A 25,287-nucleotide genomic window follows, 5' to 3' on the forward strand; every position below is an offset into this window, starting at 1 on the left:
CCACCCAGCAAACCCTGAGGTCCACCCATGCAAACTCAGATGGTCTACCCATGCAAACCATGCAAACCAGAAGGTCTACTCATGCAAACTCCATGGTCTACCCATGCAAACCTGGGTGGCCTACCCATGCAAACCTGGGTGGCCTACCCGTGAAAACCTGGGTGGCCTACTCATGCAAACCCGGATGGTCTACCCATGCAAACCCGATGGTCTACCTGTACAAACCTCTTTTCATTCACTAACTCTTCCTTCCCTAATCTAGACTTCAGCTTTGAATTATGAATTATGGAGGTCAGAGCTAAAGGGAGCCTATCCTTCCTTCTCCCAAGTGTGTGGATCCCTTTGTGTCATCCTAACAGGTAGTCACGACCTGGACCCGCACTTGGAAATGGACTCTTCCAGAGACAGAGTACACTCTTGTGAAACCATTCCGTTGTGGAGTAGCTAGAATTGTTAGAAAATTTGTGTTCTTACCAAGTGGAAATCTTACAGTGTTCTCTGTTGGTTCTAATTCTTCCTTCTGGAGCAACCCAGATGTATATTTTCTCTTGGTGTATTTGAAGACAATGTCAGTCTCTCCCTTTCAACTTTTTAAGTTTCCAATTTTAAATTCTATTGAAACTGTTCCCCCAGCTACTGATTCCCGATAAAATCCGGCAAGCCAGTTTTTACTGTCGAAGTTGATGACTACCTTCCCATTCTTTAAACTCTGCTTTCCTCCCCGATTTAAGGTTCCCCTTTCCTTCTAGTTCTCAATCCCAAGAAAACTCTCTAAACAAAATTGTTCCCTCTTCTGTGTTCCTGAGACTGTTGGTCATAGTCTACTTTCAGCCTTGACTTCAGTCCACAAAACTCTAGAAAGTCAGTGCTATCTTCTAGTCATTTTGGAAAAGTCCCCTCATAGAGTGGCTGATAAGCGGAAGGTAGAACTTAGTGTTTCATTTTCTCTGTTCTTCTTCCATCATTTCCTTTAGAAAGTTCACTTTTTACGATTTCCCAAAACCTACAGGTGACTACCAAATATTTCTCTCTAGCCCCAATTTGTGCCTCATTTTCCAATTTTAAATTGCCCAAGATTGGATGTCCACTGGCAGCTCAACTTAATATGGTTCACTTTCTCACCTCCATCCCTGGAAACCCACTACCCATATAACTTCCTAGCGGTCTTTGTTTAATAAACGGCTTGAAATGTTTTTGAGTGACCTTTGGCACCAACACATATTTGGATTCTTAGTCACTAGGTAACTCTCTCTTGTTACTGGACCACAAGTCCTCACCTTTGCCATAATTCTCACACTTTCTGGTTTCTCCTTAACTGCCAGTGGGAGCACCATCTGACAGTTCAAGAGAGACTGTCCCCCAGGCTCACAGCCTTCAGGATCATTTGACACCTTTCCCCCTTTCCTTGTAGTCCAGCTTCCAGGTGTTGCTGATCCTTTCTTTCTTTTCCAAGTCATCTCTCATTTTGAGGAGTAAGCCCCTTCCTCTACCTGAACTATTCACAACAGCCTTACTTTTTAAAAAGATTTTTTAAATTGATTTTTAGAGAGGAAGGGAGAGGGTGGAGGAGAGAGAGAGAAACATTGATGTGAGAGGAAAACATCAATTGGCTGCTTCCTGCACGCCCCCCACCCGAGATCGAGCCCACAACCCAGGCATGTGCCCTGACCCCGAATCGAACTGATGACCTTTCAGTGTCCTGGATGGCACCCAACCAGCTGAACCACACTGGCCAGGGCAATAGCCTTATTTTTGCTCTATCTCCTTCCAGCCTTGCCCTGCTCCACTTTGCCCCATGCTCAACTTTTAGAAGAATCTTTTTTTAAAAAAAATTATCTTTATTGTTAAAAGTATTACAGATGTCCCCCTTTTCCCCTCCGACTTGATCTCTTCCACCCTGCATCTGCCCCACCCCCAGGTCTTCCCCATACTATTATCTGTGTCCATGGGTTATGCATTTATGCATATAAGTTCTTTGATTAATCTCTCCCCACCCACTCCTCCACCCCTGCTGTCCCTCTGAGACCTGTCAGTCTGTTTCATGCTTCTATGTCTGTGGTCCTATCTTGTTTGTGAGTCTATCCTGTTCCTTAGATTTCATATGAGTGAGATCATGTGGTACTTGTCCTTCTCTGACTGGCTTATTTCACTTAGGATAACACTCTCCAGTTCCATCTATACTGTCCCAAAGGGTACAAGATCCTTCTTTATAGCTGCGTAGTATTCCATGGTGTGAATGTCCCACAGCTTTTTTATCCACTCATCTACTGATGGGCACCTGGGCTGTTTCCAGATCTTAGCTATTGCAAACTGTGCTGCTATGAACATAGGGGTGCATAAGTTCTTTGTGATCGGTGTTTCAGGTTCCTTAGGATATATTTCTAGAAGTGGGATCTCTTAGGAGAGTCTTGATAAACAGTGTTCTTGTGGTGTTACTCTGCTCAGGTATCACAAATGAGTCTCTTGGTTACTGGGTTTATTTTGAGATCTTGCACGAATTCGCATCTCTAGCTGGAAACCTGGGAGACCGGAGATCTGAGCGTGAGCCGTGGTGACACGTCTCTTCCACTGAAGTCTTGTTTGTGATAGTACTGAACACCCCTCTTCCCTTGTCTTTTTTAAAAATAACAACTTTATTGAGATATAATTTGCATATACCATACAAGTCACCCGATTAAAGTGTGCAGTGGTTTTGGGGATATTTGCAGGGTTCTGCATTTATACCTAATACCGGGAACAGTTTCATCGCCCCCAAAAGAAAGCCCATACCCATCAGCAGTCACCTTCCATTCTCTTCTCTCCCCAGCTCTAGGCAGCTACTGGTTTACATCCTGCACCTATGGATTTGCCTATTCTGGAGATTTCATGTAAGTGGAACAGACAATATGTGGTCTTTTGTGATTGGCTTCTTTCGCTTAGCAGAATATTTCCAAGGCTGTTCTAACCGGGTTTTCTTAGGTTCTGTATTTGTCTATTTGGTATCCATTCATCAGAGGGCTAACTGTGTTATTACATTTTTTTAATGTTATCTGTTCTTGATAGTCCTGCATTTGTGGCCTCCTTGCCTGGGCAGAAACTGCCCTCCCAGGGCTTAGCCAGTTCTTAGAGATAGCTAAAGGCTCACCCTGGAGCACTTTTCACATGCAAATGACCTAGTCCAGAGCCCACACCCAAGCCTACTACCTCCTTTATTAAACTCTCAACACCAAGCCAATATTTCCCCTGCCCTAAATCAATCCCAGGCCAGGTACCAGGCAAACCAGGGACAGCCCCTTCCCTAAGACTTCCAGAAGTATTTAGACTCACCATTCCCAAGCTGCTGACCCTGTCCTGCCTTGTCTTTCAGCAGAAAACACACTGCAGGCTCCGGCTCGCTCCTTCTGCCTCCGGACGCAAACTGGAGCTTTCCACCCGGCCCCGTGCGGTGGCGATGTGCTCTCCTCTAAGGGACTGTAAGTAATAAAAATCTTTCAATGGCTTTGACCTCCATGTTATCACTTAGTCACCTCCATCAACTAAAATCCTGTAGGTCCAATTGAGACAAAGTTTCATTTATACTGTAGCAACAAGTATCAGTTCTTCATTCCTTATTATGACTGAGTTATATGTGTAAACCACACTCGGTTTATTTATCAGTTGGTGGACATTAGGGTCATTCCCATTTTTTGGCTATTATGAGTATTTAAGTACAAGTGAGTATTTATGTACAAGTTTTTGCGTCGCTATGTTTTCAGGCCTCTTGGGTATACAGGTACCCCCTGCTTTCTTTAAGTTTACATTAGGCCGCCTCGCTTTTCCAAAGGACAGTATGGTAACGGTTTTTTCATAAAAGCAAAAATACTGTTTGTATTTCTTTTGGTTTCTGTAGGTCTTTCGTAAAAGAGAAGTGGTGTAAAATGAGCTTTATAAGATATCTTTGCCTAATGCAAGGCCATGAAGACTTTCTCCTAAGAGTTTTATTATTTTAGCTCTTACCTTTAGGTATATGATTCATTTTGAGTTGATTTTTGTATATCGTATTAGGTAGGAGTCCAAGTTCATTCTTTTGCGTGTGGATTTCCAGTTGTCCCAGCATCACTGGTCGAAAAGACAGTTAGTTCCCCATTGAATTGTCTGGCATTCATGTCAAAGATCCATTGGCCATAAATGTATGGATTTATTTCTGAGCTCTCAATTCTCTATTCCATTGATCTCTCAATTCTGAACTCTCAACTCTCAAGTCCATTGATCTGTATGTCCACATGGGTCAATGTGTCTGTCTATCCTTATGCCAGCACCACACAGCCTTGGTTATTGTAGTTGTCTAGTAAGTTTTCAAATTAAAAAGTATGAGTCCTCCAACTTTGTTCTTTTTCTTCACTTTTGATTTGGTGATTCTGGGTCCCTTGCATTTCCATATGAATTTTAGAAGTAGTTTGTCAATTTCTGCAAAAAGGGGGGAAAAAGAGGGCTGGAATTTTGAAAGGGATTGTGTTGACTTTGTTGATCAGTTTGGGAAATATTGCCATTTTAACAATATTAAATCTTCCAGTACATGACTACGGGATGTCTTTCCATGTATTTAGGTCTCTCCTAAGTTTTTTCAAATTATGTTTCATAGTGTTCAGTGTACAAGTCTTGTATTTCTTTGGTTACATTTACTCCTAAGTATTTTTCTTCTCGGTGCTGTTGTAAATGGAATTATGTGCTTCACTTCACTTCATCTTGTTCATTGCTAGTACACAGAGATACAGTTGATTTTTGTGTATTGATCTTATATCCTGCAACCTAGCTGAAACTTGTTTTTTGTTCTAATAATTCCTTTATGGATTCCTTAGGATTTTTACGTGTGAGATTACATCATCTGGGACTAGAGATAGTTCGCTTCCTTCTTTTCAACCTGGATGCTATTATTTCCTTTTCTTGTCTAATTTCCCTGGTTAGAACCTCCAGTTTAGTGCTGAATGGAAGTGGTGAGAGTGGCCTTTGTGTTGTTGTTGTTAAGTCTTACCCGAGGCTATTTTTCCATTGATTTTTAGAGAGAGTGGGAATTGATTGTTTTATGAATTCTGCCAGGAAATGTTGAGTGTTGGACACCAGTATGTAAAAGAAAACCCATAAATTACCAATAGTCAGTGAGAGAGACTGTCAGATGGGTGGAATACTGTGGATGGTAAGTGCCGTGAAGGGAGGGTGGCCTGGCAGCGAGAAGTACAGAAAGTGGGCCCTGGGAAGATCAGTGCAGCCCGAGGACAGGGTGCCCGAATTGCTCTTAAGCTACTGCAGGAGATGGGAGGGTGGCTGGGTTCTGGGAGCCACAGGTAAGTCAGCGGGGCTGGAGTGTGGGGTGCTTGCGAGTAAGGGGCCCGAGGTCATCGTAGAGAGTTAGTGGAGCATCTCACCAAGGGCCTTGCGAGCTTCTGCAGGGTTTGTGAGGACCGGATTTGTGCCTTGGGTGGCAGGGAAGGAGATTGGAGTGGCGATGGGTGAGACCGTGAGTGAGGAGACCCGGCAATAGAAGTTATTGCCAAAGCAGGGAAGGATTGAGGGCTCGAAGTAGGGTTGGAAGACGGGAATAGAGTCTAAGGAAGAACTGAAGGTAGAATTATACAAGGGCTGTTGCAATTGACTGTAAGAGGCAAAAGGGATGGATTTGGAGAGAATGACTCTCAGGTTTCTGATGTGGGCGTCTGGCTGGTTTGGTGGACTAACAGGAGATTCAGTTTTCTCAGCTGTAAAGTGGAAAAAATACTTCACAGATAACAGTATATGCAAATCTCCAAGCACAAGAATATAGTTGGGACTCAATACTGATTTTTTTTTTAATATGTCTTTATTGAGTTCAGAGAGAGGAAGGGAGAGAGAGAGATAGAAACATCAATGATGAGAGAGTCACCGATCGGCTGCCTCCTGCAGGCCCCCCACTGGGGATCGAGCCCGCAACCCGGGCCTGTGCCCTGAGCGGGAATCGAACCGCGATCTCCTGGATCCTAGGTCGATGCTCAACCCCTGAGCCACGCCAATGGGACAACACTCATTCTTTCTACTTTTCCCCATTTTGTCTCCATTTCTTCTGTTTCTTAAATGTTGGTCTTCATTTTGCTAGTTCACCTTCAGAACGCACCCTCAGCCCTTTGGTTCATGGGCAGAAGCTCTGACCACGGGGCTGCACCAGCCAGGGCTCCAGACACTCCTCCTTCTCATGTCCTGTAGGACTCTGTGCTGATTTTTAAAAAAATCCTCACCTGAGGGTATTTTTCTATCGCTTTTCAGAGAGCGTGGAAAGGGGAGAGAGAGAGAGAGAGACATTGACGTTAGAGAGACACACTGGTTGGTTGCCTCCAGCACACACCCCGACCAGGGCTGGGGATTGAGCCTGTGACTGAGGTACGTGCCCTTGGCCAGAATCGAACCCGAGACCCTTCAGTCTGCAGGCCGACGCTCTACCACTGAGCAAAACCAGCTAGGGCCTTTGTGCTGATTTAAAATGACCTGCGTACATACCTCACCTCTTCTGCTAGATTTAATCTCGAGGGTGCCTCCTTCATCTCTGTAACCCTCAAAATGCCTTCCTCTTAGTCAATAAATATTTGTGAACGGAACGTACTACGTTCCTCATCTTCCTGAAGCTTGAGCTTTGCTTTTCCAAGTGCCCACCCCCAAGGGCCTGCGAGACAGACAGCGAAAGGACAAAAGACAGCTGACTTTCCCCTGTGGATCCTCTTGTAATTTAGCACAAAGTAGTATGAAGATGTTACTAAGACACACTCCTTTTAAATGCCTGGTTGATATAGTCTGTGCAGCACTTAACCTGTTACACGGCCTGCGTGGCCCCAAGTCATCACGGACTCTGCGGGCGCCGAAGAGATGGAGAAGTGAGCCTGAGTGCCACGCGCTTATGCAGAGCTCCGGGTTCCCGTCTGGTTTGTCCTGGGAGAATCCAAAACTTAAACTGACATACTTCTCGGGTACTTTCAGTCAAAATAAATAGCCAGGTGATTCATTTGGGAAATTCCACAAGGTATGCCCTGCCCTTCCCTGAAATGGCTTCTTCGGCCGTCTCCGCTGGGCCTGGGAGGCGGCCCTCAGTTTCAGTTTCCCATCAGTGACTTCCAGGAACCGAGAAGGAGGCAGGAAGAATGGAGACAGGTACATAGTTTCTGTCTGGGGCTAAAAAAGCTGTACTACCCCATTCCTGCCTGTCTCCCGACAGCCAGGCGAGAGAGGGAGAAGCTGTGGAGGGTGCCAGGGTGCCGACGAGAGCGCCCGTGTCCTTGGCAGGGCTCAGAATAGCCTTCGCAGCTCCGGGTGATTCATCGCGCCCGGGCCTGCCCACCCAGGATCGGCGTGGCTGAGGACAGGGTGAGTCAGGCCTCCCGCAGCTTCCTCCCCGGCTGCGCTGCCAGCCGGAGGCCGCGAGGCGAAGGCGGTGCCGCGGGGAGAGGGTGCCTGCTGCGGCCGTTCCTTCCAGAAAGGCTTCCTGCGCCGTCTGCGTGCGCTAAGCCCTGGGGACATCCGGAGAGCAAAGGGATCCTGAGATTTGGAAGAGAGCAGTAGTTTTAGGGACCTATCTAAATTTGGGGCTGACTCACCCCGCTGAGCTGAGCGGTGCTGCTGCGTGGATTTTACACACCCCTCCTTGTTAGGTTCAGCACCTCTTAACCTGACCGGCGTTCTGGTCTCTATTTTTGTCCCACTCTTTTCTTTTTGTATGTCTCTCTCCTTGCTCAGCCAGAATTATATTTATTTAAGAAACCACACGCGCGCACACACACACACACACACACACAGAAATCACAGCTGTTGGACTTCTTCTCAGGATAGTTTTCAGCCAGGCGCGTCCACATCTCTCGCCCCCCCCCATTGCCAGCCCCAGTGGAGAGGTCACCCCGCTGTCCTCAGCACCAAATCCCAGTGTTCTCCGCTCCGACCCTGCCTGTGCACCCAGGCCCAGAGCCCCCCGCTGTGCCCCGCTGTGCCCCGCGGCGGAGTCACCAGGTCAGCCTGCGATGGGCCACGGGTCTGGCGGTCGGTCTCCGCCAGCTCAGCTCCTCATTCTTTGGTCAGCGCCCAGCCTCCCGCGTGGCCTCCCTACCTGTGGAGCAAGGCGGTTTTTGCCTTTTGCCCCTTTCCTAACACTGATTTTTCTTGGATCCACTTGGTTAAATCTGACGGGCCCCTGCTCCTCTCTCACGGCGGGAGCTCCTTGCTCCCAGCTCCGGGTGTGCCTGTCACCAGAGTCGGCCCAGGATGTCTTAGAGAAATGCAGGCACAGCCAGGCTCGGCCGCTTGTCTAGAGTGACAGGGCTTGTCTGGGCGAGAGGGGTGATTTACCGCTTCAGATGTTTCCTAATTTCCCTTCCTCGTGGCCGCGCAGCACACATGTGCTCCGAGGATAATGCAGCTCTATTATTATTTTTAAAATATATCTTTATTGATTTCAGAGAGAGAAAGGGAGAGGAAGAGAGAGAGAAACGTCAGTGATGAGTCATTGGTCGGCTGCCTCCTGCACACCCCTTACTGGGGATCAAGCCTACAACCTGGGCATGTGCCCTGACCAGGAATCGAACCTCAATCTCCTGGATCCTAGGTCGATGCTCAACCACTGAGCCACTCCGGCCAGGCGATAATGCAGCTTTAGTTACAAAGCATCCAATACATTTATTTCCAACGCCAGCTGTCTGGGTTTACCCTGCATGAGGTCGGAAAACAGGAGGAGGTGGGGCGTGAGTCACGCCGCACTTTTGTGCGGGGTCCACACTGTAATAAATACCACCCTGTCCCTGGATCACAGCTAATTCCGAGCCCCAGCGGATGACCCACTTATTTCAAATGTGTTACACAACATTTTAAAGCACAAGAGATGGTCACCGAAACTTCATTTCAGTGGGAAACCTGCGGTGCTTACGTGTGAAGTATGTTGAAGTAGCTTTCATTTTTATCTCCAGAGCTGCCCCGTGAAACGGGTAAGACAGAGATTTAAGCCCATCGTAAAGTGGGGACACCGAGGCCCAAAAATGAATGAGTGAAGTGTCCGATTTCTCTCACACGGCTCTCTCTTCCGGAAACCTCTTCTGGATAAGAGATGAGACCAATCTACCCCCAGAAGGACCTGTGCTCTGGGTGGTTTCATTGAAGGAGGAATGGGTTTCCCTGAGTTGTCCACACTCTCCCCACAGAGCGGTGTCTTTGTCATCTGGGATTTACCCTACGTCCTAGGAGCAGGCTTCCTCTGCTGTCCCTCAGGATGCGGCTCCTCTGTCGCGCCCACGCCTTCCCCGGCCCGTTCCTGCCAGCGCCCGCCTCCCGTGGGCTCCTCTTCCTGTCCCGACTTGCGCCCTGACCTGTGGGGCAGGAGAAGGGAACGGAATGCTCCTGGCTCCCTAGAGATGCTCCCCTTCGTTCCACAAATAATTACTGAGCTTTGAGTTGGGCTCTCTGCTAGGTCTGTAGATACAAAGAGGGGGCAGAGGTCCCGCCCTTGGAAACAGGCTGGAATCCCATCTCCGCTGTTCCACAGCGTCTTCTGCTGCAGGCCCTGCATCCTGGCTGCACCACCCCTCGTTCCCCCATCCGCCTGCTGACTCTAGGAAGCTCGCCCCCTTCCCGTCATGGGTTTAGTGCTGGACTGATGGTGTCCCAGCCTTCTGGTTTTCTAGCCTCCTTAACTGTGGGACCTCCCTTTGTAGGACGTCTCAGTCGCCTGTGAGCGCAATTAGCTTACTGGACTTCATCACCATGTGGGACTGTTCCTCCTGCCATCTTTTCAGCTCAAAATCTCTCTGAGCACATTTCACAGGACTGACAGGCTACGAGCACGGCTCTGTCCTCTCCTCTCCTGTGACAGACATCACTCATCGATGGCCTGGGCACCTGATGACCCCTGACGCGCCTCGTTTAGCCTCTGTAGAGGGTTGTTGTTTTTTGGTGGTAAATATAAAATTTGTCATTTAACCACTTTAAGTGTACAGTTTTCAGTGGCATTAATTACAGTCACAACTCTGTGCAGCCAACACCACTATCTATTTCTGAAAGTTTTTTTTATCACCCCGAACAGAAACTCTATAACCATTAGGCAGTAGCTCCCCAGCCCCTGGTAACCTCTTATCTACTTTCTGTCTATGAATTTGCCTCTTCTAGATTATGTAAGTGGAATTATGAAATATTTGTGCTTTTGTGTCTGGTTTATTTTACTTGGCATAATGTTTTCAAGATTCATCTATGTTGTGGCCTTTACTAATACTTCATTCCTTTTTATAGCTCAATAATATTCCATGGTATGGACACCCCACATTTTGTTTATCCAGTCATCTATTGATGGGCGCTTGAGTTGTTTCCCCCCTTTGACTGCTGTGAATAGCGCTGCAGTGAACATTGGCATACAAGTACCTGTTTAAGTCCCTGTTTTCAGTTCCTTTGGGCATATAACTGGGAGTGGATTGGCTGGGTCATGTAGTAACTCTATGTTTAGCTTTTTGAGGATTCCACTATAGAGATTTTTTTGTTTTTTTAAATACATCTTTATTGATTTCAGAGAGAGGAAGGGAGAGGGAGTGAGAGAGAGAAACATTACTGATGAGAGTCGTCATTGATGGGCCGCCTCCTGCATGCCCCCTACTGGGGATCGAGCCTGCAACCCGGGCATGTGCCCTGGCCCGGAATCGAACTGGGATCCCCTGGATCCTAGGCCGATGCTCAACCGCTGAGCCACATCCGGCTAGGCCCACTATAGAGTTTTAAAACTCACGTTACTCGACAACTTTAAAAAATGAGGAATTTGCCCAGCCGGGCGTGGCTCAGCAGTTGAGCATCAACCTGGGATCCAGGAGATCCCAGTTCGATTCCCAGTCAGGGCACATGCCCGGGTTGCAGGCTCAGTCCCCAGTAGGGGGCGTGCAGGAGGCAGCCGATCAATGACTCATTATTGATGTTTCTATCTCTCTCTCTCTCCCTTCCTCTCTCTGAAATCAATAAAGACATATATATATATATATATATATACATATATATATATATTTTAAAGAGGGATTACGCATAAAATTTCGATTTTTTTCCAACTTCTCTTGAGATTTCTGTCACTCCTGGGTCCACCTCTGTGGGGACGTGAGCGGCTGGGGATGAGTTGGGTCCACTTCCTGCATCTGGTCTTCAGTTCAGCAAGGTTCTCACCTGGCCAGCACCAGACCTTGGCCTTCCCTGCCTGGGCCAGCTCTGAGCCTTTGCTCCCTCGGTCACCCGTTGCCTCCCGTGTTTGTACTCACTGCGTGCTGTTGTTTGTCTATATGCTATTCCTTCCCCATCTAGGCTGTACTTGTCTGAGGGCAGTATGACTGCCTTTTTATTTCTGATTGATCAAGACGGATCGGCACATTGTCGGTACCCAACGTTTTAGTATATTGAATTTTTGAATTGAATATCTGAGGCTTAGGGCAGAACTAATTTTCACAGTTATGACTGACTGGGTCAACCAAGTGCTAGATTGCATTGCGGGATGTTACAAGAAAAGGGAAAAGTCTAAAATTGGGGAAATGAATGACAAATTACAGGCAATGAGGGAAGGGCTAACCACTTCCTCATTTAAAATATTTCTCCATTAAGGTTTTGTTTTTAGTCACTCTAGGCTAGCCTTATATAGAAAGCCATCTCAAAGGTGATTTATGGAAAACTGAGATACAACATCATAGAACAAGTTAGTAAGAAATAGAATTAAAATGTAATGTCTGTATCAACATGCAAAAGAATACATTTGGACCCCTATCTCACACCATATGTAATAAAATAACTCAAAGTGGATCATCACTTAGGAGTACATCTTTGTGATGTTGAGTCAGGCACTGGTTTCTTAGATACACATCAAAAGCACAAGTGACGAAAGAAAAAATAAACAAATTGGACTTCATCAAATTGAAAACTTTTGTGTTACAGGGGACTCTATTAAGAAAATTAAAAAGCTCACAGAATAGGAGAAGATATTTGCAAATTGCATATCTGAAAAGGAAGTTGTATTTACAATATATAAAGAGCTTTTACAACTCAACAATAAAAAGACAAATAGGCAAAACAGCCCGGCCGGGCATGGCTCAGTGGTTGAGCACTGACCTAGGATCCAGGCGATCGGGGTTCGATTCCTGGTCAGGGCACATGCCCGGGTTGCGGGCTCGATCCCCAGTCCGGGGCGTGCCAGCAATCCAGAGGCAGCCGATCAATGACTCTCTCTCATCATTGATGTTTCTGTCTCTCTCTCTCCCTCTCCTTTCCTCTCTCTGAAATCAATAAAGATATATTTTTTAAAAAAAATAGGCAAAACATCTGAAGAGATAGTTCTCTAAAGAAGTTCTACCAATGGCCAATAATCACATGAAAAAGCCAAACATCATTAGTTATTAGGAAAATGCAAATCAAAACCGCAATGAGATATCACGTCGTACCCACTAGGATGGCTATAAAAGAAAGGAAATGGCAATAACAAGTACTGGAGAATTTGTGGAGAAATTGGAATCCTCATACATTGCTGGTGGGGTTGTAAACGATGTAGCCACTTTGGAGAACAGTCCTGCATTTCCTCGAAATGTCAAACATATGATCCAGCAATTCTGCTCTTAGGCATATGTATTAGACCAGTGAAAACCCACACAAGCATTCGTTGCAGCAATATCACAGTACCCCCCAAGTTGGAAGCAACCCAAATTTCTGTCAAGCAGTGAGTGGATAAACAAAATGTAGTCCATCGGTCAATGAAATATTGTTCAGCCATAAAAAGGAATGAAGTGTCGATACATAGATGCCTCTTACAAGCACTGTGCCGAGTGAAAGAAGTCAGGCACAAGAAACTACAGATTGTATGACTCCATTTCTATGAAATGTGCGCAACAGGCAAGTCCATAGAGACCAAAAGTAGATTAGCGGTTGTTTGGGGGAAGGAGGAGGGTAGTGGGGAGTGACCGTTGACGGGCACAGGGTTTCTTTTTGGGGTGGCGAACATGCTCTAAAGTTAGATTGAGTGATAGTTGCACTACTCTGTGAATATACTAAAAACCACTGAACCGTAAAAAAGAAAATACAGAGGACGCAGACATAACATGCTATTCATTCCTTTTGCATAACTAATAAAATACACAATCCTAAAAGATGACAAAAAAAAGGGTCTGATGTAGCTTAGACTAAAGCGTTTACAGATGAACTGGAACGATGTGTTGAGCTCGCTTTAAAATGCTCCAGGCACCCCTCCCTGCAAATCAAACTTGGCCAGGAGATAGGTTAAATAAAACGGGCAACCTGTCAATGATTTTTGAAGCCGTGGGGTGGACACATAGCAGTTCATTATACTGCTCTATTTTGGTCAATGTTAAAAAATTTCCCCCTAATATAAGTCAGAGAAAAAAGGCAGCTAAATCCTCTGCAGTTCAGCAGACGCACACCGCGCGCGCGTGTGTTTTGGGAGCTCTGTGTGGAGCGCTGTGACTGTGGGCCCGCGTTGCTGGGCACGCTATCTGTGTGCAGGGGGAGGAATGAAGGTTTGCCCGAAGGAAAGGCAGAGCGCTTTGGGGGGATGCGTTCATCTTCTGGGGCTGCCGTACAAAGCACCACAAACTGGGGCGGGGCGGGGGGAGAGCTTAAAAGAACGGAAATTTATTCTGTCACCGTTCTGGAGGCCAGCAGTCCAAAGTTAAGGTGTTGGCGGGGCCGGGCTCATTATGAAGCTCTAAGACAGGACCCATCCCTGCCTCTTGCAGCCTTTAAAATATATAAATATAAATATAAATATAAATATAAATATAAATATAAATATAAATATAAATATAAATATATACACACACATATATATACAGTTAACAGTGTGCCTCTTCCAGCTTTTGATGGTGCCAGCAGTCCTCGGTGCTCCTGGCTGGTAGACGCACGACTCCAGTCTCTGTCTCCGTTGCCACATGGGGCTCTCCCCGTCCCTGTTCACATGGTCTTCCCTCTGTGCGTGTCTGTCTCCAGCTCTGCTTTCTCTACTTATAAGGCCGCCACCCTGATTGAGTGTGGCTTCATCCTGACTTGATCACACCTGCCAAGACCCTATTTCCAAATAAGGTCACATTCCCAGGTCGCAGGGGTTGGGACTTCAACATCTCTGTGTGTGTGTGTGTGTGGGGGGGGGGGAGGCACACAATTCTACCCACAAAAAGGCGCAAGGCTGAATAAGCAGAGCATAAGACAGGTCCTCAGCACACGTCTCGCTGCTGGAGCCTCAGTTGTCCATGGGCAGGTGGCGGTGGGCACAGTGTTGGCGATGGCTAGACTTCGCCGGAACGCTTCGCTTCCTGGCCAACTTCACCTTGTCTAATAGAGACGGGCCCCTCCCGGGTCCCGTTTCCGCTTGGCCGCCTGGACTGATGAGTGACACGTGTAGACTCTTCCAGCCTATCCGTCCTTCCACCAGAAAGTCCTCACCAGTGTTCGCTTGAGACAGGTTGCAGCAAAGGTCAGTTTTCTTTCTCTTTGACTCACACGCGCGCGTTACTTTTAGTTTATCTTTTGAGCTGGCTGCTGAGGTTATTTTAGACTCTACAGTTAAGTTGACCCAGAAACCGTTCCTCTGAAATGTTACCGCTCCGGCTCCTGTAACTCGGGGTTACATCACGCTGTTCCGCGCTCTGTAATCTCACTCTGGCCTTTGACCAAAAGCAATAAAATCAGAACTCTATGTCAAATGGTACTTAAAATCTATATAATTTAGTTCTAGTACAGCAGATATCTGATAAGCGCCGTGTACTTTCAGAGAGTCCCTTGGAGGGAGTGTGAGCTCCTCCGTTCCTTGTGAACTGCGAGGCCGCAGGGTTACCTCTCAGAGGACATGGCAGGGAGGGGAGGTTGGAGGAGAGAGGGGCTGGACTTTGGGCTCATTCACTTCTGCCAGAGCTACCTTTACTCTTTATTTCAGCTCCAATCGATGGAGTGGTTTTCCTTCTTTTCTTTTTTTGTTGTTAATCCTTGCCTGAGGATATTATTTCCATTGATTTTGAACAGAGAGAAGGGAGGTGGGGAGAAGAGAGAGAGAGAAAAACCACATCGATGTGAGAGAGACACATTGGTTGCTTCCCAGGGCAGGGGGTTGAACCTGCAATCCAGGTAGCCCTTGTTTGGGAATTGAACCCGAGACCCTGTGCAAGCTGAGGCTCTAACCACTGAGCAACACCGGCCAGGGCTCGATGGAATGGTTTTCAAGCCTCTGTTTTCATCTCGTCGCTCTCAGGAGAGTGGGAAAGGCAGAGAACAGGGAGGAGGCCGGCCTGACCCCAGGGCAGGGAGAGGGGGCTGGAGCGAACTTGGGTGCTGGTCCAGGCAGCTTGGGTTTGAACCACTGTGGGCTCCTGGATAGAGATTCAATAGATTGGGGCGGACTGGATGAGATGTTGGTCCTTGGACCCGGTGCCCGTGTCCAAGGCACCGGCAGGTGGCAGGGCAGTGACGTTTTAAGAGCCCCGTGTCCTGCCCGCGTCCTAAGGGCCAGGCACTGTGCCGACAGCTTTGTGTGCGTTGGGAGCTGCCAGCTGCCCTGAATTTCTGTCCTGTGCATGTGAGCAATTCATGCTTTTACCTTGGGTGGGCTCTCCCATTGTGCCCCTCAGAATCCGGGTTGACAAAAGATCCTCCGTTTGGCGGTGGAGCTCGTCCTTCCTCCTCCTGGGGTGCAGTTAATATGCTGTGTACACTTTGGAGAAATGCTGTTTACAGAGGGCTTGGTGAGAAGACCCTAATTCTTGAAAGCGCAGAAACATGAGTAACGGAAAGGCTCGGGGTCCACCAACGGTTCTCTTATCACGAGCGATACTTAATGCAGTGGAATTAATTGTCCCCCCAGAAAGGACTGGGTCTGAGGTCCTGGGAGCCTTTGAGAACTGGATGAAAGGAACCGTGCGCTCAGCCCCGACTCCCCGGCGGAACCGCACACCTAACCCACAATACAGCCAGGGTGACTTTTAAAAAACCCTCCATTAAAAAGGCTCTTCCGAGCGAGCCCATTATTTCCTTTGTTAGTTTGGATCAGAGTCTAATGGCCCCAACCCGTCAAAGTCCTTTTGCGCGCCTGCTGTGATTCGAGTCTGTTCCTCTCATGTCACGTTCTCAGTGGATGGAAAAAACACTGTCACCTGCCAACGTCCGTGTATCTGTTAAATTCCCGGGAACCGCGGCTAACGGGCACATTTAAATAATTGCCACCTTCCTTCCTCGTGTGTGTTTCTGACCTCTTGCTTGTCTCCTGTTTTCTGTTGGAATTTTTGGCTTCTCCACGTTTCTTTTAAAAAGTGCGCGGCACCTCAGTGTGTTCACGCTCTGCTCTCTTCGGCTTGTTTGGCATCTCCTGTTCCCTGAAGACAGGGAAGGGTGAGTCCTGTCAGTTGTTGAAACTGTGGAGGCAGAGTGGAAAGGGTGAGACCGTGCAGGAGATCGGGCGAGGGGTCTTGCTCATTTCAGGTCCACGCCCTGCGCCCCGGTTGTGTGGGTTTAGCGACCCTAACGCACTCTAAGTTCCCCGGAGCACTGAGTGGACACCTGCCTGTTACTCTATGGCCTTCACCCCAAGTTCTCGCCAGGACCCTTAAAACTCCAGCCGGTTCTGGATGTGCGAGCTGCTCTCTGCTGCCCCCTCACCTGCCCGACGAGGCTCTACCACACCCCCGGGTGCTGCAGTGCAGCTAAAAACAGGGCAACGTAGAGCCCACCTGTGCCTTGTGCGCCAGCCCTGAGGGACCTCCTCAGCACCTGGACGGTCATTGCTCTGTGTCCAGGCGGGACCCACGCCACCAGGGACCCCCGGAGGGTTTACAGACAAAATGTTAATAGCTATGAATCTGTACCTACGCGTGGAATCTGAACACACAAACAAACAAAACAAAAACAGACTCGTAGAAATAGGGACCAAAAGGATGGTTGCCAGAGGGAAGGGGATGGTGGGATGGGTGAAAACGGGAAGCAGAATCTAGTCGATATTTATATATACTAATATTGTGATAAGCTGGCACAGGGACAGGGATGTGATTATTAGAATTAGTGGGGTGATCATATTGTGAGGTATAAAAATGTCAATCACCATATCGTACACCTGAAACTCATATAATTGATATAATATTGTATATAAACTATACTTAAATAAATAAAAATAGATTTAAAAAGAAATAAAAATACAGAAAAAAAATAGAACCAGCACGTAAAACCCAAGATGTAAACTTTCTTTTCAAAGGTAATCTCTCTGCTTTTCCCCTTTGCCTGTCGTCAGTTCCTCCTCTCTCTCCACGTGTCTCCTCTTCTGGGCTTGTACCTCCACCCCTCCCTTCCTCAGGGAGTCTCTGGAGGTCCCCTGGCTTTTAGGAGGGAGAAGGAAGGAGCTCACATTTACTGATCATTAATTATTTGCTGGAAGGGCGCAGACATGATGTAAGTGAGGCGCTGGCCGCCCGCGAGATTTGGGGCCATTCCTCGGGAGTGCTTCTCAGGCTCAAACGGGCCTGTGACTGGGAAGGCCGCGGAGATCTGGTGAGAAGGCAGGTTCTGGTTCAGCAGTTCTGGGTGGGCCGAGGTTCTAACGAGGCTGCCAGATGATGCTGGCCCATGGCCCGCACTTGGATCAGCTGGTTGAAGGTGTGGCTCTGCTTCTTTAGATAACAGAGAACAGAAAAGGGTGTTTGTAGGAAGCCAGGAGCTCTGTAACCACCCCTCTCCTCGCAGCGAAACCAATGTAACCATTAAGAACACTGTTTACCAGTCAGTCCAGCATGTCTTGCTCGCAGTAAGGGATACAAGGTGTTCCTTTCCCGACCAACGTGGTTTGTAATGAAAGCTTTTGGCTCGATTGTTGCCAGGGTGCTGCCAGGGGAACCAGCCACACGGAGCGAGCGTGTAACCCAATATTATTGTTGGGTTGAAATAACCAGCTCTGACCTTAGATGGGTAGGAAGGGTCCAGTTTCACTCCTTTGCTCAGGTGACAGGCTGGCACCCTGGGCCGGCTGTGCCAACCTGGGTGCGTTTCTCCATGCGGGGCTGCTGCAGACCCCTTCCTCTGGGTGGGGGAAATCGGGCGGTTGGACTGTCCAGAAGACGTCAGTATGTTGACATCTATTTGGTTATGAGAACCAGGCCTGCCAAGGAATTCTGAGGGTTTTGATAGACACAGTGTTTAGAAAACAAGCCAAGCGAATACAATACGGCCCAGATTGAGGTCATATTAAAGCTGAGGGACTGATCCAGTGTGCCATGCTATTTTAAATGAAATGACCCCTGATGTTACCTCACCTGTAGAGATGAGAGAGGCTGTTGCGAGGCGCTGCTGTTTTACAGTCCTCTCGGTTAGGGCAGAAAAACCTACCGAAGGAAAAGGCAATGCCAGCTTTTCTTTTTAGATTCAGCTGGAGCCAGACACTAAGCAAAACCAAGTCCTCCTGTTGACAGAAGGAGCCACGTGATTGCGGAATAGTAAGTGCTAAAAGGTTCTTGGGGATTACCTAACATGAATGTGTTTCATTTTTTTGTGCGGGGGGAGGTGGGTCATTGTACTCTGGACTCCCTTCCCCCCAAAAAACCACACATCCATAATTTTTTATGTAATTTCCAGGGATTAACAGATTCCCTAGTGGATCCATGAATTCCCGGGTAAAAACCTCCAATGTAGTATGCTTCCTTGTTTTCGTACATGGAAAATTAAGGCCCAGAAAGAAAATGCTCGACCACTGGTCTCATAGCAACACTCACGGTGAACTAATTAGACAAGAGGATTTGGGGACCACGAGTGTCCATGGGGAGCTGGGGGTGAGTGTCTGAACATCATTTATTCCCGAAGGCCCCAAGGAGCACAGATGCCAAGAGTTTTTTGCAAGGGTTAGAACTTGTAGCTGGGAGAATCCCAGTATTTAAGCCAATAACGTTTGAAGAGTAGAAATAGTTGAGCCGGAAACTTACTGGACCTGGATTTTATGTGTTCAAAAGACATAAGCGGGAAGCCCTGCTTACTACTTGGCAGCTGCTAACCTGCAGTTCGGGGGGTCTTTTAGGGCAGGTAATAAATTTCAGAGCTTGAATGAATCTCCCACACCCCTGAGAGCATTGAAGCAGACGTCTCAATTTGGCATCTCTGTTGGGGTTCAGCCTCTAACACAGTGCCTGGCACAGTTTAGGCGCTCCATAAATGTTCATTTGAATAAATGGCTTTATTTAACATCTTTACAATTTTCTGGAGACGGGAGATTCGGGAAGCTAGAGGGAGACCAGTACATAATTTGTAAGCACACAGTAGGCAGTGGCGCTCCCAGTGAGCGATTTAGACCCTTACAGACGTAATGTTGAGCAAAAGAAGTCAGACGCAAAAGTTCAATACATACAGCATGACTCCACTTATATGAAGAACAGACATGGGCCAACTTAACCTATGGCATTAGAAGCAGGAGCTTGGTTACCTTGGGTGAGCAGGGGTTTAGTGATGGAGGGCGTGTGGGAAAGGGGGCTCCTAGGGTGTGGCAGAGTTCTAGTTCTATTTCTTAATCTGGGTGCTGGCTACACCTATGGGTTTACCTTGTGGTGATTCCTCAAATGATACTCAAGACTTAGCACTTTCCTCTGTGTGTTATGGTTAAAAATATTTCATTTGAACAGCACACATACAACGAAGGATCAGGCCAGTGCTTCTCGAACTTGAACGTGCATACGACTTCCCCGGGAACCTCATTAAAATGCACAATTCTGATTCCTTCGGTCTTGGGAGGGGCATGCGATTCTGCATTTCTAGAGAGACCTAGAGACTAGTATCTTCAGCATCTTTTTTAAAAAAAATATGTTTTTATTGATTTTTAGAGGGGGGAGGGAGAGGGATAGAGAGAGAGGAACATCGTTGAGAGAGAAACATCATCTATCGCTGCCTCCTGCACGCCCCCTACTGGGGATCGAGTCCACAGCACAGGCACGTGCCCTGAGCGGGACTTGAGCCGTGACCTCCTGGTTCATAGGTCGACGCTCAGTCACTGAGCCACACTGGCCGGCTTCAGCACCTTTCTTTAAAGGTTCCAGGAGTCTGATGAAAGTATCCCAGGCCTGTTGTTGAATGTGCGAAGGAGACAGAGTGTAGGAATGTTGACCTAGGAGGTCATAAACCAGCAGAGCGGTGTTTTTCAAGACCGGCCTGGACCTTCCTGTGGGTCTGTGAAATCCACCTGCTCGCAGCCCCTTCTCAGGTGATTTTCTGACTGCTGGGGTTGAGCCACTCCGGTGAAGTGACCAGCCAGTGACACACCCACATTAGGACTCCGAGCCTGTCTGTTCCATAAAAGCCACTGGAGACCAAGAGGCTGTCAACCCAAAGAGCACGGGAGGGCCGTGGGCGCCCTGTTTCCCTCTCCAGCCACATGCATGGGCACGGCTGGATTTCCAGCCACAACTGCTGCACAAATGAAGCGGACACCTGGCTCCTCTCTGCAAAACTCCGTAGGACACGGATCTCCAACGCCAGATTTGTATCACAAAAAGCCATTATTTTGAGAGAGAAAAGGCAAGTCACACACAATATGATTCCTTTCATAGAAGTGGTAGAACCAGGAAAAAACTAAGAAGTGCCTTGTTTAGTCATAGAGACAGGCAGTAAAATATGAAGGAAAGACAAGGAATAGTTACCACATCCCACAGGAGGTGGTGTCCTCCAGGAGCGGGAGCAGGAGGCGGAGACGGAGGGAGCGCCCAGGCCTCCCCGGGCCCGGGGATATTCTGCGCCGGGCGGTGGGCACTCGGCCGTGCAGTTTGTTGGCACTCCTCAAGCTGCCCGGGTACACATACACGTCCTCCCTGACTGTGCACTAGTCACAGTCTAAAAATAAGAGGCAGTGTAGTATCTTGGATACATTTTAGGTTGGGGTTTTTTTAGGACTTGCCATTTCTTAGGACTTTTTTCCCTGTTATTTTAAAAAATTTTGACGTAGCAGAGTCAGTCAGCCACTGTGATGTTTCGGAAGGACACTTTATTTTGAGATTCTGCCCCTCTTACTTTTTTGGTGATAAAAGCCCTTTCCTTTGATGGTATTTTGATGACAGTAACTGTGTATTTGGGATTTAAAAACAAAAAGGATGAGTAGTATCTTCTAAACTTTTTCCAGAGAGTTTTCAGATACACTGGGTATTAGTCTGGTAATCCTCCTCGTGGTTTTAAAAGAAAAAGTTGGGGGCTGCCCATTCGGGACGCCTCTTGCTGTGGCAGGAGCTTTTGTCTCTCCAATAAACTTTAGCTTTCCAAGAAAGAAAGAAAGAAAGAAAGAAAGAGAGAGAGAGAGAGAGAGAGAGAAAGGAAAGAAAGAAAGAGAAAGAAAGAAAGAAAGAAAGAAAGAAAGAAAGAAGAAAGAAAGAGAAAAAAGAAAGAAAAAAAGAAAGGAGGGAGGGAGGGAAGGAGGGAGGGAGGGAGGGAGGGAGGGAGGGAGGGAGGGAGGGAGGGAGGAAGGAAGGAAGGAAGGGGAAAGAGAGAAAGAGAAAGAAAGAAGAAAGAAAGAAAGAAAGAGAAAGAAAGAAAGAAAGAAAGAAAGAAAGAAAGAAAGAAAGAAAGAAAGAAAGAAAGAAAGAAAGGAGGAAAGGGAAAGGGAAAGGGAAAGGGAAAGGGAGAAAGAAATTGGGTAAAGGGAACCAGAACTGCTGTGTCAGATTTAGTGGGACACTAGCAATTGAAACTGTGTTGCAACTTTACTTTCCCCAAAACTGAAGGTGTAATTCACCGCCACCAAGTGACAGTGGTCACAGAATCCGCGAGGTGGGAAAGCATTTAGAGGCAATATAATAACTGTTATAATAACCTGCATTTATTGGCCTTTCAACTGTGTTTCCTGTGTCAGTGCTTTGCAGACAGCAGCTCATTTGATGTCCTCTCATCAACCTTAAGGGTAGGAATTTATCCCATTTTAGATTATGACTTGTTTTATACATGCATTTCTGGAGGGGAGTGGTGCTCAATTCACAGAACATTTGCAGATAGTACAGAAAGATCCCACGTACCCTTCAGCCGGCTTGCCCAAGGCTAACATCTCACATAACCGTGGTCCATTTGTCAAAATGAAGAAGCTGGACATTGATAGAATACCGTGAACTCAGCTGCAGATTTTTTAGGATTTAACGAGTTTTTTCCGCGAGTGTGTTTTCCTCTTCTAAGACCCAAGCAGGATAGCACATTGTGTTTAATTGTCATGTCTCCTTAGTCTCATTTGATCCGATCCAGCTTGTTAGTCTTTCTTGACGTGATATATTTAATTATGAAAACTGCAAGACCAAAGGGAACAATGAAGAGAGTGAAAAGGCAGCCTCCAGAATGGGAGACAATATTGGCAAACCAGATGTCTGGTAAGGGGTTAATATGCAAAATCTATGAAGAACTCCTACGACTCACCACAAAACCCCCAAATCACCTGATTAACAAGTAGGCAGAGACTTGACTAGACACTTCTCCAAAGAAGATGGCCAGTAAGCATGCGGACAGGCGCTCAACACCCTTCATCAGCAGGCCGTGCGAATCAAAACCGCAGTGGGGTAGCCACCTCGCACCCACCAGGATGGCCACTGAAAACCCAACCAAGGCAAACCGAGTGCTGGCGAGGGCGTGGAACCGCTGGAGTCCTGGCGCAGCTGCTGTGGGAAACAGCACGGAGGTTCCTCAGAGAACCCAAAGGAGAGCTACCGTATGACCCCGACATCCCACTTTTGGGCACATATCCAGAAGGACTGAAACGGACTCTACTACCATATTTGCTGCAGCATTATTTACAGTAGCCAAGGAGTGGAAGCAACCTAATGTCTATTGACAGAGGAAAGGAAAGGATACAGGAAATGTGTGTACATATGTATATGTCAAATATATATTAAAATGTATAAAAATATATAAACATACACATATACACACACACACGTATACCTACATACAGTGGAATATTATTTGGCCCTGAAAAAGGAAAGAAATCTGTCATACTGTCATATGCAACAACATGGATGAAACTTGGGGACATTATGATGAGTGAACTAAGCCAGTCATAAAAAGACTCCACTTACATGAGACAACTGAAGTAGTGAAGCTCTTAGAAAGTAGAAGGAGCAGGGTGGTTGCCAGGGGAGGGGGAAGGGAGCTGTTCACGGGCAGGGAGTTTCAGTTTTGCAGACGGAAAGCGGTAGAGATCTGCCTCACAGCGATGGGCGTGTAGTTAACACTACTGAACTGCACCCTCAAAAATGGTTGAGGTGGTAAACCTTATGTGTTTTTCTTTTTTACCACAATAAAAACAAAGGAAAACACAACAGACCTGCCAGGAAGAAGAGCTTGCCTTTGCCTAACTCATGTCTGGAGCAGCCCCCGCTCAGGGCTCCTTTCCACCCGCTGGCCGCCCACCTTTTTTCTTGCAGACACTGGTTTTGTTTGGAATTTGCTCTCCAAGGGGCAGGTGCCCAAGGCACGGGTTCTGCTGTGCGAAGATATTATTTACTCTCACAAAGAGTTTTGCAACAGTGAGTTTTCTGCCTCTGCAGGTGGTTCTGAGAGTGTGCTGCCTTATTGTATAAGCCACTTCGGGTTGGATATTTTGTTTCTTGCAGGCAAAAACACCCTCCCCACCACCCTGCGATCCCGCCTCGGGAAGAACCTGGAGGAAGCGATGGAGGGAGGCCCTCCCCACCGGCAGAACCTGAGCAGTTCCCCTGGCTGTTCGTTCTGCTGGAAGGAGAGACGGCGAGAGGTACGGTTGGCATCAGTTCGTGGGCTCTGGCTAATGGCTTGGCTAGTGATCCGGGACTTGGAAGAGTCATGATTGGAAAATTGATGACCAGGAGGCCCGAGGAGCAGGTACATGGGTAGATTTCCCTGCATGGGAATGAAAGGGCGCTCTCAGCACAGCGGGATTTTAATAACCAGGTGGATAGATCGATCCATTCGTGATGTCATCCGGCCTCCTTCCCCGGCCACTCCAGTCATTGCCCAATGTCAGGGGTAAAGGTTATGCACAGGCTCAGCGACATGGACTTTAGCAGTGGGACAAAGGCATGAAGGCCACGGTGACGAGAAGATACCTTCAGACGGAAAGCCACGGCAGGCGGGCGACTTCGCAGAACACAGTGGGGTTTATTAGAGGGTAATCTACTCACAGGAGCGTAGGTCAGCGCGGGCGGACGACCCCGCAGTTCTGCGCAAATTATTTGCCACGGACCCCTGTTCCTGTTCTTCTTTCATAGTGCAGGTCGGGTGCTGCTGATTGACAAGACAAAGGGCTGGAGGATGCCGTAGCACCAGGGGACGTCCCTCCTGGTGGTCCCGTGACGGGTGATTGTTTGTAATCAATACTATCACCAGGCTGATATTCATCTCGGTCGTGCCATTCCAGCCTAACATAAATATTTATGGTTCCAGTTTATGGAACACAGGCAGATAGTCATCGACTAGAAGGCTTTGATAAGCTCGCCGAGGACAGCGAGGTTGGTCAGAGGTCACAGCACGAAACTTAGAAGTGAAACGAAACCCAGGACACGGGCATGGAGTTGGTTTTGTCCACATGTACATCTCTGCAACGCTCCAAGGCCGGTCCTGCGGGAGCCACTGCCGAGCGCCCGGCCTGCAGCAGCCGCGACCAGCGATGGTCTGGCACCGTGCCCCGGAGCAGGCAGCCAGCTGCCTGGTGACAGAGGGGTTACCCTGGGCCACTTCCACCAGGGAAGGGACAGGGGCTGGTTCTTACCAGAACAGACACTCTCGTCTTCAATTTTCCTTCCCTGCCCACAATACTTCTGCCAAACCGACCACCTGTGGACTGCGGGGCGTCTTACCCACCATCAGGATTCCCGCAGCATCGCTTCTCACCTGAAACTCACGGCACCGCAGACGGTCCATGCTGATGGAGCTCACTGGTCTTCGCATATCCCCGTCATCCAAGAGGAGCTGGGTTGGTAGAATTATGGAGTGGCCTTCCGAAGACTTGGCTATGATGCCAGCTAGGTGGCCACACTTGTGGGTTTGGGGCAGTGTTCTCCAGGAGGCTCTAAATCAGCGTCTGCTATATAGAGCTGCTTCCCCCATAGCCAGGATTCGCCAGTCCAGGCAGGAAGGGGTGGGAGGGGAGTGGTTCCTCTCCCTGTTTCCCCAGGGATCTGCTAGGGAGAGCTGTGCTTTCTGTCCCTGCAACTGTAGGCTCTGCTAGTTTAGAAGTAGGTCTCAGTCCCAAGGAGGGTGCCTCCACCAGGAACACAACAGGGATTCCATCGAACTGAGAATCGATGCAACCACCTGGCCACTTTGGACGTCTTATGTCTGTGAATCAACGTGCAATGCCAG

Source organism: Miniopterus schreibersii (assembly GCF_964146895.1).
Source record: "Miniopterus schreibersii genome assembly, chromosome: 9".
Taxonomy (NCBI): domain Eukaryota; kingdom Metazoa; phylum Chordata; class Mammalia; order Chiroptera; family Miniopteridae; genus Miniopterus; species Miniopterus schreibersii.